General features: G+C 37.1%; 1 pseudogene; it reads right to left on the reverse strand.

Annotated features, from left to right (window-relative positions):
• Positions 1-4,775: 4,775 nt before the first annotated feature.
• On the reverse strand, positions 4,776-8,550 carry LOC103935132 (annotated as a pseudogene).
• Positions 8,551-15,893: the final 7,343 nt, after the last annotated feature.

Below are 15,893 nucleotides of genomic sequence, written 5' to 3' on the forward strand. Positions count from 1 at the left end.
CTTCCATCGAACTCGAAGCACAGCCCCTAAGTCCCTCACCGAGCCCTCATCTCTCATCTGTCTGTGTTGAATTCCGGCCAGCCACTGGCCCACCACCACACCATATTATCGTCTCTGACTCTCCATCCTTCCTTCACCACACAGCCATCGCTCTCTCTCGCGATCTCTCTCTCACGGACAGAACTCGCAATCTGTCTCACCACCACACCGAGTCCGAGTCTCACTCTCACCCCAAATTAGGTAATTAATTTTGTCTTCCTTTTATTTTTTGTTTACTAAGACTAGTACTTTACTGAATTTCCTTGCATTGTCTTCTGTTTGGGTAATTTTAATTGTCTTCTGTAGGTGCGTAAAATTTGGGGCTGATTGATTAATTTGTAAAGTGAAAGTCTTTGTAAATGAGGTATAATTAATTTTTGTGTCATTTTTTCAAGCATTCACTCATTGGCCCCTAATTTGCCCTTTTATGTTATTATACAATCAAGTAATCGATTTATTATTTTTGTTATAGTTTCAATTTTCATGAGGATTTTCTACTCAAAGGAACAGCCCCTGTTATCAAATTTAATCCTTTATTGTTGCATTTGTTTATAAATTTGTGCAAGTGTTTTGCTTAGTAATAAGTGAACTTAATCGAATTGGGAATTTGGGTTTTTGTAGAATTGCAATATTGATAAAACGGTGTTTGAGAATTTCTTAAAGTTGTGTCCTCTTGTGTGTAATTTGTTGGCTGTGGAGGATATTGATAACGTTTGGTTTGTGTTGTGGAATGTTAGAATTCATAAGGTTGAATTCAATGGAAACAAGCAATAAATCATATTTATAAAATGATTTACTAATGGCCTTGTTTAAATTATTTCTTTCTTTTGACCAAGTTGAGGTAAATGTAATTGTATAGGCGTTTGAACAAAATAATAATCAGCATGACAAAATTGTTTATGAATGTTATCCTAGCATATCAATAGGATTTGTCTACACTTATGCATATTTCCAACTCTTGCTTGTTATTCCCCTGATTTGGGGGGTTCAGGCAGCAAGTAAATGACGACCAAGATGATATTTACCTGACATGGTTACCACATTGTTCTATGTTGAATGCTCTTACTATCTTATCTTTCTGTTATATATTAAGATTTCCAACTCTTGCTTGTTCTTACTATCTTATCTTTCTGTCATACTATCTTATCTTTCTGTCATATATTTTGAGTTCTTTTTCTCACAACCATATATTTCTATGTTGAATGCTCAGATTTTTGAACCATTTATTTTATTTATTGATTGGAATTTGGATATATGATGAACTGTGGTTGTGACATATTAATGTGCATTGTTATTTTATTTGTTAGGATGGACGGGTCTAGTAGCCAATCTAGTACACATATGGTCTCGATATTAGGAAAACAAAAACAAACCCAACCTAGTGGTACCCTTCAACTAGGCATTCCCTCACCTCAAGATTATTTGCATAATGATTATTATGAAGATTGTTGGGATGATGATCCGGATAAGGAGGAGGATATTGCATTAGAACAAATACAAGAAGAGGGGGAAAAGGGGGAAGAAGGGGAAGATGGGGGGAAGATGGGGAAGATGAGGATGAGGAAGTAGAAATAGTGAGACAATGGCAGGGTCATCCTCGAAAAAAAGGCAATAGGAGAAAGGGTCCAAGTCCGGCGTGGAATGATGCTAAGAGGGTAACGATCACTGATAATAATGGGGAGAAATTGTTCATGGCCGAATGCAAGCATTGCAAACTCTTAATACCTGCACACCCTAAAACTCATGGGATGGCAAGAATTCTTAAGCATTTTAGGAAATGCCCGGGTTCTAGTCTCTTTGAGAATGTGGATCCAAACCAACCTACATTGACATAAGCGAGGATGAGAGGTCCTGCTGTCACTCACACTTTCAATCAAAATAGACTTGATAGGAGATATGTGAGGTGGATTATAATAGCAGAGATGCCTTTTAGGGTGGTTGATCAAGAAGACTTTCGAGATTTTATTCGTGACTTTAATCCAAAGTACAAACTTCCCAACATGCATAAGGTGGCGGGGGTGGTTTTGGAGTTGTATGTTGAAGAGAAGGCAAAAATAAAAAGTGTGATTGAGAGGTTGAGACTGAGTATTACAACCGACACTTGGACCTCGATTCAAATGATAAACTACATGGTCATCACGGCCCATTTTTTGGAAACTAATTGGGGGTTGCATAAGAGGATCTTAAACTTTTTCCAAGTTACTTCTCACAAGGGTGATGATATTGGAAGATGTCTAGAGGTTTGCTTGAATGATTGGGGCATAGACAAGGTGTTTAGCATTACCGTTAATAATGCTAGTGCAAATGACACCGTTATTGCATACATGAAAAGAAGATTCAAGCCAAATGGTACTCTTTTACTTGACGGGGCTCACTTGCACATGAGGTGCCCTTGTCACATCCTCAATTCGATAGTTAAGGATGGAATGACAGAGCTTAGTTGTGAGATTGATGCCATAAGAAATTGTGTGAAGTTTATACACTCATCCCCAGCAAGGTTGGAGTATTTTAGGGAATATTGTGTCTTGTTGAGATTTGATAGGATGTCAAGTATCCCTTTTGATGTTGTTACAAGGTGGAATGCCACGTATGAAATGCTTAATAGTGCTTTCAAGTTTAAAGAAGTGTTCTCTAAGATGGCCTTTAAGTGTGACTCTTTTATTACTTACTTTAATGAGGAGGTCTTAAAAAAGGTTGATGGGGTGACAAGAAAAGCCAAGCGGGTAAGTCCTCCGGAGGTGGATGATTGGGAAAAGTCAATGAGTTTTGCTCACTTTCTTAAGAAGTTTTATGATGCCACCTTGACATTGAGTGCAACCCTTACTCGAACGTCACACTTAATACTTAGCATGGTGATTGCCTTGCAAGTGGAGATACAAGAACAAATTTTAAACGCCTCTAATGCCACTTTGCAAAATGTGGCTACCTCAATGAAGCTCAAGTTTGACAATATTGGGGTCACATTGAAAAGGTGAATCCTATTCTCTTTGTAGCCCAAGCACTCGACCCAAGGTACAAATTTGATATGTTGAAGACAAATCTAGAAGAGCTCGACTATGGATGGGACAAAATAAGGGAAGAGAAAGTAAGGGTTAAAGGCTATATAACCGAGTTGTATAATGCATATAAGGAGGGAGTGTTCCTTAGTAGTAGTAGTACTAGGAGCAAAGATCAAGTGTTGTTGTACTAGATGATGTGGGGGATGTGATCAAAGATATTGATGTTGCTTCAAGGATGATATCCAACGAAAGAGAGCGGAGGCACAACAAAATGAGATAGCCAATGAAGTGGATATGTACTTCAATGATCCACATAAAAGCCTAACATATGAGGGTTTCAATCTTTTGGATTGGTGGAAAGGAAATTGTGCTCAATATCCAACTGTTAGTAAAGTTGCTAAGGATGTATTGGCCCTTCCTAGTAGCACCGTTGCTAGTGAGAATGCATTTAGTGTTGGTGGGAGAGTTGTTAATCCTTTTAGAACTTCCTTAACACCTAAAATGGTTGAGGCTTTAGTGTGTACTAGTGATTGGCTTAGAGGAAATAAATTTTGTTTCTACAAGGAGCCTACACTTAACGAATTCCATTTCTACAAGGAGCTTGAACGCTTAGAAAGAAGTAAGTAAACAATTTAATTTCTTTTTTATTTTCTTAGTATTTATTATCTATTAGACTATAATTCAATGTAAATGATTTGTGGTTTATTGTTTTAGGCAAGGCTAATTTGGGAGGTGAGGAAAATACAACACAAGAAAATGAAATGCCACCTCCACCTCCTTAACCACCTCAAGTTCTAGTTCAACAACGTCAAAATCAATCACTACCTCCACGACCACGACCACCCATTGTAAGGGGAAGGGCTCAACCATCAACATCAAGGGGAAGAGTACAAGTACCAACAGGAAGGGAGCAACCACAAGCATCAACAAGATCAAGGGGCCGAAGAGGTCAACAATCTTCATAAACTTTAAGCTTTGCTTTTTTGCTTTTGGTTTGTAACTTAATTATTGAAACTTTGGCTCGTAACTAATTTTTTTGCTTTTGGGTTTGTTACTTTATTTATTTTAAAACCTTGGCTTGTAACTAATACTTTTGCTTTTGGATTTGGTACTTAATTTATTTTTATTGCATGCATGTGTAGTAGAAATTGAATAGGCAGATGCTATTGTGCACATATTGGCAGATTGCTTTTGAATAGGCAGATTTGTACACAGATTAGGCAGATTGGCAGATTGCTTTTGACATGTTCTACTTCACTATTGCTGCTCATATGTTCATTTAATCCTAGAGCTGCAATCACCAAACCAAGCACACTTGGGCCACCATTAATTATCATATCACTCGGTGCCGTGCAACCATTATCTCTAATGTAGGCCTACTCGAGCCAACATCAATTATCCCAAATTTTTTTTTTTTTTTTGTCGAATCAAGTTAAGCCCATATGGGTTGTCACATTCACTACACTCAATTGGACTGATAGGTAGGTTCATTACTTGGGCTGACAGATTCTGGGCATGGCCCAATATTGGTTTTTTGTCCAAAAGCCCAAAACCATTTCGGGATTCCCAAAAATTGGGATTCCCGAAAATTTCGGTTTGAGAATCGAGACAAGGGTTTTGGTATGGGATCCCATACCAAACCACCCCTAGCGTACTATTAGGATGCTAGATGGCATCATCTTGTGGTGACAAATAGAGTTGGGTATTAGCATAAATAGAATATTGTAAGAGAAGAAGGGCAGTTAATAAGATATTGATTGTTTGTATTGTTGTTCTGTTATCCCATCTCTATGCAATTGTGGAAGACATAGAGTAGGGTTCTAACACGTACGTTTGTACAAATATAAATGCAATGTGTTTAAAACGAATAAATAATAGGAAAATTACATTTGAGTCCTACTAGAGTTGTAGGACTATATATGTGTGTGTGCGCCTTTTGCTTAATTTCATATGAAATACTTGAGCTATAAAAACACATCCGAGGATCCCAATCTGGTGGCGTTTACATAATCTTGGGGACAATGTGCTGCTGCTCCTGGCATTACCAAACCCATTAACCTAATCATCTTGAAGAAGCGCCCTTCTTTGTAGTCCAGTCCCCTCTTGTCTGGAATGGTGAAACTTCTTACCAGCTCACCAAAAGCATTCGCCATCATCGGTATTATTTTCTCTGGGGAGAAGTAATTCTTATTTGGCTCTTCTGGAAGAACCTGCACATATAATTAACAATTAAAACAAATAAGAACTAGTTCGGTAATTGTTTTTCAGTTTTCATGTTTATTGGATAGGATAAAAGAAATCATGAAGAAGCGGTTACCTGCACTTCATATTCCCTATTATAGTAGAGGCACTTCCCAAAGTGCTTGAACATTAGGGCCTTGTCATCGTAAGGCAGCCTCGGCACCAAGTCATTCCCATAAACGAACCTAAAATAATTAATCTTATGCTCTTTCATTTTCTTTTCCATGTACTCCCCGAAAACCTTGTCACCAACCCTAGGTTGCCCAAATGTATAAACTCCCTCCAACCTCTCCAACAGGAGTTCTGAATCATTTCACTTGTGAAATGTTAAAACTGCTGGAAAGAGAATTGCTAGCGCACCACCTAAACTGTGGCCAGTTACTATAAATTTTGCTTTGTCATTTTCAAGCAAAAGTTTTTTCAGCATGTCCCTAACGGCATAGTAAGCTAAGCCGCCTGGGTCCGTATCCACTTGTTTGATTTTCTCTGGCTCCGGCCAACCATCATCTCTCTGTAAACCTAGAGCTTTCATGAAACCTCCATGTATCTTTCCGACCCCTTTAAGTTTATACCAGGAGATGTCAAAGTCAGTGCACCATGCATCTGCATCGAAGGGTTCAGTGCCTCTAAAGGCTACAACAATAATGTCATGGTCGGTACTTCTGTCACGTAGAATACATGCCTGTGTTGTCGATTTTCCTTGATAATCTGCAAGACAATATATAATAACGTTCAGGTTTTGTTTTTATATAGTTGATCATATACATACAAGTATAATTTATTGCCAGTGTGTCTGAGTATATGATAATACGGAAGTTATCACACATATTATTGCAACTACATCATTCAAAGTAAACGTCTTACAAATATCCACCATTGTGAGACTTCTTGTTTATAAAAGATTATCATATATTAATGTGTGTGCTCACTATAGTACTGATGTCTAGTAATATTCAAATTATGAATTTAATACAAAATTGTTATTAGCCTATTGTGTGACTTAGTTAAAACTCCACCTCAATATTATTGCATTCAAAAAAAAAAAAAATATATATATATATATATATATATATATATGAGTAGTTTTAGTTATTCTTACCATTCCGGAAGTCGTAAGAGCCCACGAACTCCATCTGCCAAAATAATATGGAAAAAAGAAAAGACAAATATAAGTTTTACAAATAATACAGTATTACTAAATTATTGGAAGCATCGGAGCTAATTAAAGATGTAAATTTAAAAAGTTATCAAACCTTCCAGTGATCTTGAACTGTAGTTTCGATGTAGAATTTGTTCTCATACGATATTTTAGACGCCATCATACTAAGTGCTGCATTATACCTACCATCTCCATGTTTGATGCTTTTGTCGAGCTCTACTCGCTTGTCCAAATTTCCAATGAACGACACGAACGTTCTTGAGTCTTTCTTTGGTATTATATACTCACCTATAAGGATAATATTCAATTAACTCCATTTAGTCCAACACAAATCTTAATTATTTTCTGTATTGTTTATTGACCTCATGATTCATACAGATTAGATAAACTATCAACAAGTGGTATAACAATTAACAGAACGAAAAAAATAGAGAAATTTAAAAGCATTTCATATATCATTACTACAATATATGAATCTAGCTACATGTGTTCACGGTCATGCCAAATTTGTCAAGAGGGACGAATATATACAAAATGGAATACTTCATCAGTTAATGCAATTATCAATTTTTTTCTTTATTTTTTGTTATATTGTAAGTCTCAAATTCTGAACCTAACTTATTCATACTCATCAGCTAACTCATCCTTACCATTAAGTTAGGCTAACTACCAATCTCATTTTTATTTCATATATACTTTAGGAAAAAAAAATACTAATTTTTTTCAAGCAATGCAGAAAAGAATGAGCCGAGATAGCTTCTCACTGCTGATAATTACGTGCAAGGCATCAACCCTCTCCCGTAGGAGAGAGGACCATACTTTAGAAATGCCGGCTAGCAATTATAACTTCGTAATTAAAATTGTTAACGTACTTTAGAAATACAAGTTGCTTATGAAGCCGGCGGACCCGCAGTGCTGCCTCCATTTAAAAATGTTTCCATGACCGCTTACCATTCTTCGTGACGAACATCATTTAAGGGTAAGCAAAATAAGTTGCTTACGTACATGAAGAGTATTTTAAGAATGCTAAAAGGAAGGTCAAACAAAGAAAAAAAAAAAAAAAAAAAAAAACCAGATAAGAATGTTGCAAGGTAAACTTTTAGGCTAGGCTTGGTTGAGGGCTTTCTAAATTTCAAGGGATTGATGCAAATTTATAAAGGAATAGACCACAATATAACATACAATTACAAAAAGGATAATGAAAACCCTCCATGACCTTTACATAGGCATATGGAGGGATTGCTAATCCTTGCTTGGGAGGTGTCATCTACAATTCCTTCCCACATGCCTTTGTAATGCTCATAGAGGACTTTTCTAATCCCCTCTACGTAACATTCAATGATCCTTTATAATTTACCATTAATCCCTCGGACTTGGAAAACGTCCAAACATAGCCTTAGTAAACTGTTTCTAAGACCAAATTTTATGGATAATAAGAATGAGTATTAATTTTGAGAGGAGCAACAACTGTGAGTACTGGTAAGATATTAGTTACCAATTAATTTAGGGAATTGTTATTAACACTCTAAAATTCTCATTCTCCATTCCAAACTTTCTATATTTAGAAAGAAAAATACACTTGTGATGAGTGTAAAATGAGATTTTTGGAGTGTCAATAACACTTCCCTTAATTTAAGTAAATCTAAAAAATTGTAAAAAAATAAAAAAATAAAAAATAACTGCGTGAATGCAAATTAAATATACCTCGCAGCAAATTCTGGAGCAGCCCGACCAAGTTTTGAGTATTTGAGAAAAGGTTCAAGCAGAGCTCGATCCCCCTGCCAATCATTGCCATTGGCGTTGCCACAAACTGAAGCAACTTTTGCACCACAATGGAGAGAAATATGAGCCACCGCCGGTCAGGGTCATCCTCGGTATCCATAGAAGAGTCGACAAACCTCCTCCTCTTCAAGTTACTGGAAAACAAGATGTGAATCAGATCAAAGAATCCCACATCGTTGGGATCCAACAACATGTATTTGCAAGAGAAACTCTTGTTACAAGAAGCCATGAGAGAATCTTGGAGTACTTCTTAGTGGTTGAGTTTCCAATGTCTATTTTCTGTGATCTGAATTCCATTTTTAGTACCATATATAGCACGTACGTTTTGGTCACAAAACTCTTGATCAGCTACGGTGGCTGCTACAATACAAGTGAAAGAACTTGGTAATTACCAAATAGTCTTTTAAGTCAGTCTTTTCTTAGACTTTCTTTGACGCGTTCTTCAAGAAAATTCATATATATATCTAATGTGTTATCCTTTAACGTGTGGGGCAAATAGCAAATTTCCACAAATTCGAAAGTCCATGTCCTATAATCCACTTGACCAAAAAAATAAGAAAAGTCTTATAAGCCAATGTGTAAAAAACATTACGTATAGGTTGAGATGTTGACTGAATTCATTTGAGTAATTTGACCCCTCATAACAAAATTATGAACTCTTGTGAACATACGCGTGAGACCTCTTCTTTTATATTATAACACTTGTATGGAGCACGAGTACAACTCCAGGTTGTACAAATTTATCAGAAAATCCACTATACTACAACCAAAGAACCTAATTTTTTAATGGTTGCGAGAGAAATAGAGTGAGGACTGAGAAAAAAAAAATATGTATATATATATATATGCAAAGTTGCTTAGCTTTTGATGATATGCCAAAATAAAAAAAAGATACGTACATGAACCTGTTCACACCCGAAAAAATATGATTAATATTTTTTTTTTTGTGTTGCACGAGATTGGAAAATTAATGGAACAAGTAATATTGTTTGGAGGGAAGAACACGACGTCAGCGAAATGCAAATTTATGACGTCACTTAATACTACGATATAATAATATTATTCTTTACTTGTAAACGAAAGATTTTAAGTTCGATTCTCGCTAAAGGTGAATTTGAACCACATTATTAATAGCATATTCTGAGGCTAAGCCCACCCTTTCTCCTTAGTATAGATAATAATTCAAAAAAAACATATATATGGGATATAAACATCAACTCTCTCTCTCTAAAAAGTCTCCCCTGTTCTTTCTCTAAAATTCTCTATGTGAAACACAAACCCATGAAACTTTTGCCGTGGGCCTAGCCTTTGGCTTGGGTGCCGGAGGCATCCACCCTTTCCTTTCTTCTTTTCCTCTCTCTTCTTTGTTCCCTTGAGATCTCAGTTTCTCTCTACTTTGCCCTTTCCCTCTTTTACTCTCCTCTCATCTCCTCTGCTTCTTCCCCCTCCTGCATCCCTCCTCATCTTCCTTCCCCTTTTCTAATTTTCTCCCTTCCTTTTTAATTCTCGGTTCTCCCCTGAGTTTAATCTCTGTTTTTCTTGAGCCGAGTCTCAACTATCATGGGCTTCATGCCCCTTATCCAGCATTATCGTCTACTTTAACCGCCTTCTATCCTTAAATTTTCCTACCTCCCTCTTTCTTAGCCGTGATATTCCAGCAGGTGCTCGCATCAACGGGTTTCAATCAGAAATTGGATATCAAATCCACTTCCCTCCCGCATTTTCCTTCCCCAATGGGCATGCCAGATCCCCATCAAGGCCAAGTATTCTATGGCCTTCGCCATAGTAAGGGTATTTTACATACCCTTTAGCCTCACTTTCTACCCATAAGATACTTTGTTTGTATATATTTGCAAGGATTCTTGATGGAGACTTGGATCTGGTGTCTACTTTCTCGGTTCGGAGTTTGGCTTCATCTGAGGATGTGGCAGCGGCGACAATCTGGTTTATGTTGTATGAGATTAAGATTTTATGTTGTTTGTTTTTTCAACCTTCAGGCCTAAACTTATGTGAACCTTCCATTGTATTTTGTGTTACGGTTCTTATTTTGCTTGAACCTTTTACTTTATATGTTGTTATGTACCTGGCTCTTTCTGAGCCTTGTATTAGTTATTAATATAATGGAAGTTCTTGTAAAAAACAAAGGCTAAATTGGATTAATGGTCCCCGTGGTGAGAGGGTAATCGGAAGATAGCCCCCGTGGTGAAAAAAATCGGATTTAAACCCTCATGGTGAACTCCATTAGGATTTAAGCCCAAAATTAACATCTTCCCCATCTGTATATTAACCCATTCAACCTTCATAACCCATTCAAAGAAGATTCTTCAGTTGTCAGATTACAGAAGGATTGTGATTTTCTGCTCGCAAAAAACAAAACGAAAATGAATATTACATTTACAAACAATAGGAGGAGAAAATTGGCAATGAAAATTCAAAATACGTAGTGGTATTCATTTACAGGGAAATGGGTTTCTTTTGTCGGATGCGTCTATGAGATTGAAGAAAGGATCTTTGAATGGGCATATTTAGGGAATTCACTGATTAATGGACAAAAGATCTTTGAATGGAATCGAAGCATGGATTATAGGTAAAGGTAATGAAGGAGGCTCCAGGCGTTGAAGGTAAGGCGAGCACAGCACCTAAACCTGCTCCCGCAGAAATCTGATGTATCCCATCGCTTCATGAAGCACCGATGTTGTGTCCGTCCGCAACACATTCCAAGTTCCCAGAAGAAGAAAAAATCTAATATTTTCGATGAATTTGCAAAAATATTGTCAAAAAATAATTAACTGGGTGGCTTGATTTAGGTTTTTGCAATTCCACCTTGCCATAGGGTGAAACGAGTTGCTGCAACGCTGTGATTCGTTCTCCAAGCTTTCCTTTCCTCTGTACATTTGCAGAAAACCAAAACCCATTTGGTAAAAACAGAGACGAAGGTTGAATGGGTTATCAAGGATGAATGGGTTAACAGGAAGATGTTAATTTGGGCTTAAATCCTAACGGAGTTCACCACAAGGGTTTAAATCCGAAATTTTTCACCATAGGGATATCTTCCGATTACCCTCTCACCACTGGAAACCATTAATCCAATTTAGCAAAAAAAAAAAAATATGAACTTCGAGTGATTTTAAGTGCAGATGAAAGGACATTAGAGCAGTTCCACCTGTAAAAAATGCGCCAGCACCCAACGCATTTATCCACTTAGTGAAAAGTGATAGACCCCAATGAACAGTAATAGGCCAAATGCATCTCCACCCCTAAAAAAATGCGCTGGCACAAACTATCTCTACCCCTACAAAATGCGCTGGCACCCAGTACATTTAAAAATTTTTAAATTTTTTTTATACAAGAATAAATAAATATTTTTTAATTTTTGGCGGACAAATGTGGACCGTTGATTTATAATCGAACAGTCCAAATCAAAATTCAAATTCAAATTTTTTTGACCGTTGGAAATGAAAAACTAGCTGTTGGAAATCCAACAGCCCAGGCTGGGCCACGTGGCCTCCCCATCTAATGGCTGAGTGCGCCTGCGCATGTGGGGCCCCCGTCTAATTCCATGTCGGCTACTCGCGCAGGGTCACGCGTGATTGCCACACGCCTGGCAAATGGCGTCATACGGGCCGGTCCACAACTCTGTCGATTTTGGGCTGGCCTAGAGACCAACACAGGCTGGGTGCCAGCCTATCCACTGGGCTGGAGTGCAAAGCCTGGGTTCCTGGCCATTTTTTTGGCTAGGTGCTGGCCTCTCCTCTCCTCTCCTTTCCCCGGTGGAACTGCTCTTAAGGAGATCGATGAAGGTATTTAATTAATTTTACTCTTCTTTTTAAGTTGCATTGATTGCAAATGCAACGTTTCAACGCCGGCGGATTCATTGTGGGGTCATAGGGCTCAATTGACCCCTTCAATTCAGATTTTTTTCATGTGAAAGTCTGGTATTGACCCCTTGGCTGTGTAGTTTTAGCTCAAGATAAGCCCTCCAACTGAATTGTGGACATACAGTGACTGAAGCATGCGCTTGAGAGTTATGCTCTGCGCGCTTGTTATTGGGTTCTTGGGACTCATGCATTGCTGCCCAAGTTTGATTTCTTTTTATTTTAATGTCTCCATTTTCAATCATAAATAGGATAATGTAATTGTTTTCTACACTATAATTCGATGGCTATATTTTTTTTTTTCCCTATACATATATTATACGATTCAAACATAAGTAGGATGTTATTTGTAAAATATGTATAGGAATTATACACAAGTTATTCGTAAATCACATATCCATTAAGAAACCGTTATGCAGCTAACTTGAATGAACTTTCTTCATAATTTATACGTTCTGAGAATAAATTCCTAAATTCTGAAACCGTAAATACAAGGGTTTAAAATCTCGACTCAAATTAACTACATTATTTTCCCATGATTTTGGGGTATAATATTGAAACCAAAACTAACAGCCAAATAACATCCTGTTTTCTTCCTACTTTGTTCTTATTTTCTTCGCATCTTGACGTTGCTTGTAAAGTTATGATTTCATCGGATAATTAGGATTTTGGTTCAGAATTCTTATGGAGAATTTCAAATACAGAACTCTAATTCTCAGTTTAATACTCATATTTACTTTCTCCAAATCTCAAACCATCTCCTCCATCCGAGAAAAGAAAAGGTGCAGAGCAACGTGATGGAAAGCTTAAAGTCCCTAGGGAGACTACTGTCCAATCACAGGAGTTGAGATCCACAAGAGCCGAGGATCCAAACACGGGTCCAGGCTCAACTGAGGTGGGCTTCAGCCCATCCGAAGTATTTCCCTACAGCGAATGCCTACCTATTATTGCGCATCCAGAAAAAATCCCCACTTGGCATTCAGAAAAATATTTAATAACCTTGTGCTCCCCAAGCAGTTAATAATCGAGGACCGTTTCTTCCAACAGTTTGCCTTCCCGTTTCAGTACTAGTCAATGTGACTATATCCTCTGCTACTAGTTTTGATATGCTTAGAATGTCATTTAGGCCTTTTCGTTACAAAGATTTCTCTTTCACGAGTTGTATAAAACCATGAGCGTATCTCTCGTGGTAATAAACATGTATATAGTTGCATACAACCGGTAGCAACTAAAAGGTTCTTCTTTTCTAGTAGCTTGGTAATCTTACTTCCATAACGAATTGTTTGCCTAATAAGTTAATAACATTGCGGAAATAACAATTCTAGTACTTATTTCGATGAAATGAGGACTCAAAAACCTGATGCAAAATAAAACAATAGAAACTAGCCCAAGGCTTATGGCCCATAAGTTATGGGAGAAAAAAAAAAAAAAATTAAGCGCTCATGCAAATGCTAAAGTTGATAAGCCAAGAAATGATGAAATTGGTCATATGTACATGTTACATGCCTAATAAGGAAGCGACCGGCGCCACACTGTCAATTTGGGTAAATAACTGTACTCAGGCACTTACCCAAGAATCAAACAAAGCTCCAGCATTGGAGCGAACCATCATAGTTGTCCTTAAAACTAACTGAGCAGAACATAAGGCGCGCCACTCTCATGAGTCCGCAAAACATTAACACGACTTGGTCACGTTTCCAAGTCTTATGACAAAATGGGCACTAACTGAGCAAAGAGCATGCATCAAACGTTTTATCTCCCAAAATAGGATCAGACAACGTCGAATGTCAGAATTTGGATAGCCAAAATCTGACCACTTGCACGATGTCACAACAGTATACACTAAAGAATTCCACTTAGACTAGACACATAGAGAGAAGAACTCCGCTCATTTTTGCCTTTTCTTTCAAGGTAACTTAACTCCTCTCTTGCAAGCTTGGTACTGATTGCTCCTTTAAGTAAGTAAACGACTTAGGCATCGGAAAGTGACATGCCGCTACCACATCAGTACCATTTTAATGTAGAGGATCCAAACTATGCTAGTCTAAGTGTAAGTTTGACGATAAGAGAAAAAGAAAAAAACGATAAGAGAAAAAGGAAAAAAAAACTATTAAGTCTACCACGCACAAATCCTTAATTAGTTAGTAAAGGGCATAATATGTATTAACAAGACCATTAGTTTGCACTTACTTTAAGTTAACAAACATATTACAAGCATATGAATTGAATTGTGACTTGGAACCAACCTTGCAATCAAATTTCTATCAAGATATGTGGTTTATTCTTTTTCCCCTTTGATTTGCATGAGATGCATTGTATGCCATCCCAAATACATCTCACCTTGCAGATGGGACATGGGAATGAATTGTCATCTTCCAACATAAAAGAAAGAGAGAATTTGGTTCAAAGATATTAGATGTGCGTGCTCCACCTGCCCCCTTTAAATTGGCTACTCGGACTCCTGCCAAAATCTAATCCAACCAACCAACCATTTTATCGTCTGCATTCATCTATAGTATATTGCTATATAAATTCCATTGTTGCTCACATGGTCACACCACCTTATCTTCATTTATAGTAGCTTCTGCTTCCCATCTTTAGTGCACCTCCAAACTTATTCGACAGTTACTTTGTTGCAATGCTCATTAAATAAACACAAGTACAACTTTTGTACTAACAAAATAAACTAATACGATTTGTGCTTCACAATAAAACTTGGTAATTTCACTCGTAATGCTTAATAACCATTTAAAAAATATTAGGAACCTCATCTTATTTGAAGACAACATTGTGCGTGTATATTATGTCGTCAATGAAAACATTTGAAACAAAAATCTATTTAATCAATAGTTCAAATTGACAATTTGGTAAGATAACATGTCAAGTTATATATAACAAGAGATCATTTGCTTGCAAGGGTGCATCTCTAGTGTGAATTCATCTTAACGGAAATACAATCCATGAGTTGTGATAAATCTATACCCTCGTACCGAATAATGAACTTGTTAGTCTGATGACTATAACCGTGATCTCATACAATAGGGTTAACGCGAAAATGCTCTATTCATATTATATCTAAGGGTGCTAATACGTGATTTAATCTGTTATTTAGATATAGAATCGAAATAGGAGATCTGAATGTGAGTGGAAAGATGAAAAAAATATCGATCCAAATATACAAGAATAAGATCAAAAAGTAGTAGATGGGAATATGAAAATCGACGTTATGATCGAAGAATGCATGTGTCAGAAAAATGATACAATGCATGCACTTGTTACGGGGGATTGAAAGTTCGATTCATTTCATGGATTTATGAAAAAAGGGGACTTGGCACTTTGCTCTCTCAAATAATGAAACCTTGTTTTCGATGTTGGAGGCTTAGTAAGGTATCTCACATGGAGTCTATCTAGTATAATCATTGTTCTAAAAATCCCTGCTTAGCGCCGTTTAGGTTCCATCTCGGCGTTAGGTGGCTGATCATCGCTCCGATTAATGCCTAGGCGTTTGAAAATTAAGAAAGGGCGACTAGACCAACTGAGGCGCCCACCTAGACCACCTAGGCACCCACCTAGCCCGTCCAAACCTACCTAAGCACCTACCTAGGTTGCGACTCACTTAGACAGAAAATAGATAACTTTCAATTTGCATTTAATTTTTTTAATAAATTGTAAGAGACTTGTTGAATACTTAAATGAGCACACACTATATGCTTGTTCCCCATGTTTTCATTATGTTCCAATACTTCATAATATATATGTTATTCTATTTTATAGTTTATGATGAAATTATATATATTT

Source organism: the organism of the source record quoted next, unplaced genomic scaffold (genome assembly GCF_019419815.1).
Source record: "Pyrus x bretschneideri cultivar Hongxiangsu unplaced genomic scaffold, Pyrus_bretschneideri_v1 Contig59, whole genome shotgun sequence".
Lineage (NCBI taxonomy): Eukaryota > Viridiplantae > Streptophyta > Magnoliopsida > Rosales > Rosaceae > Pyrus > Pyrus x bretschneideri.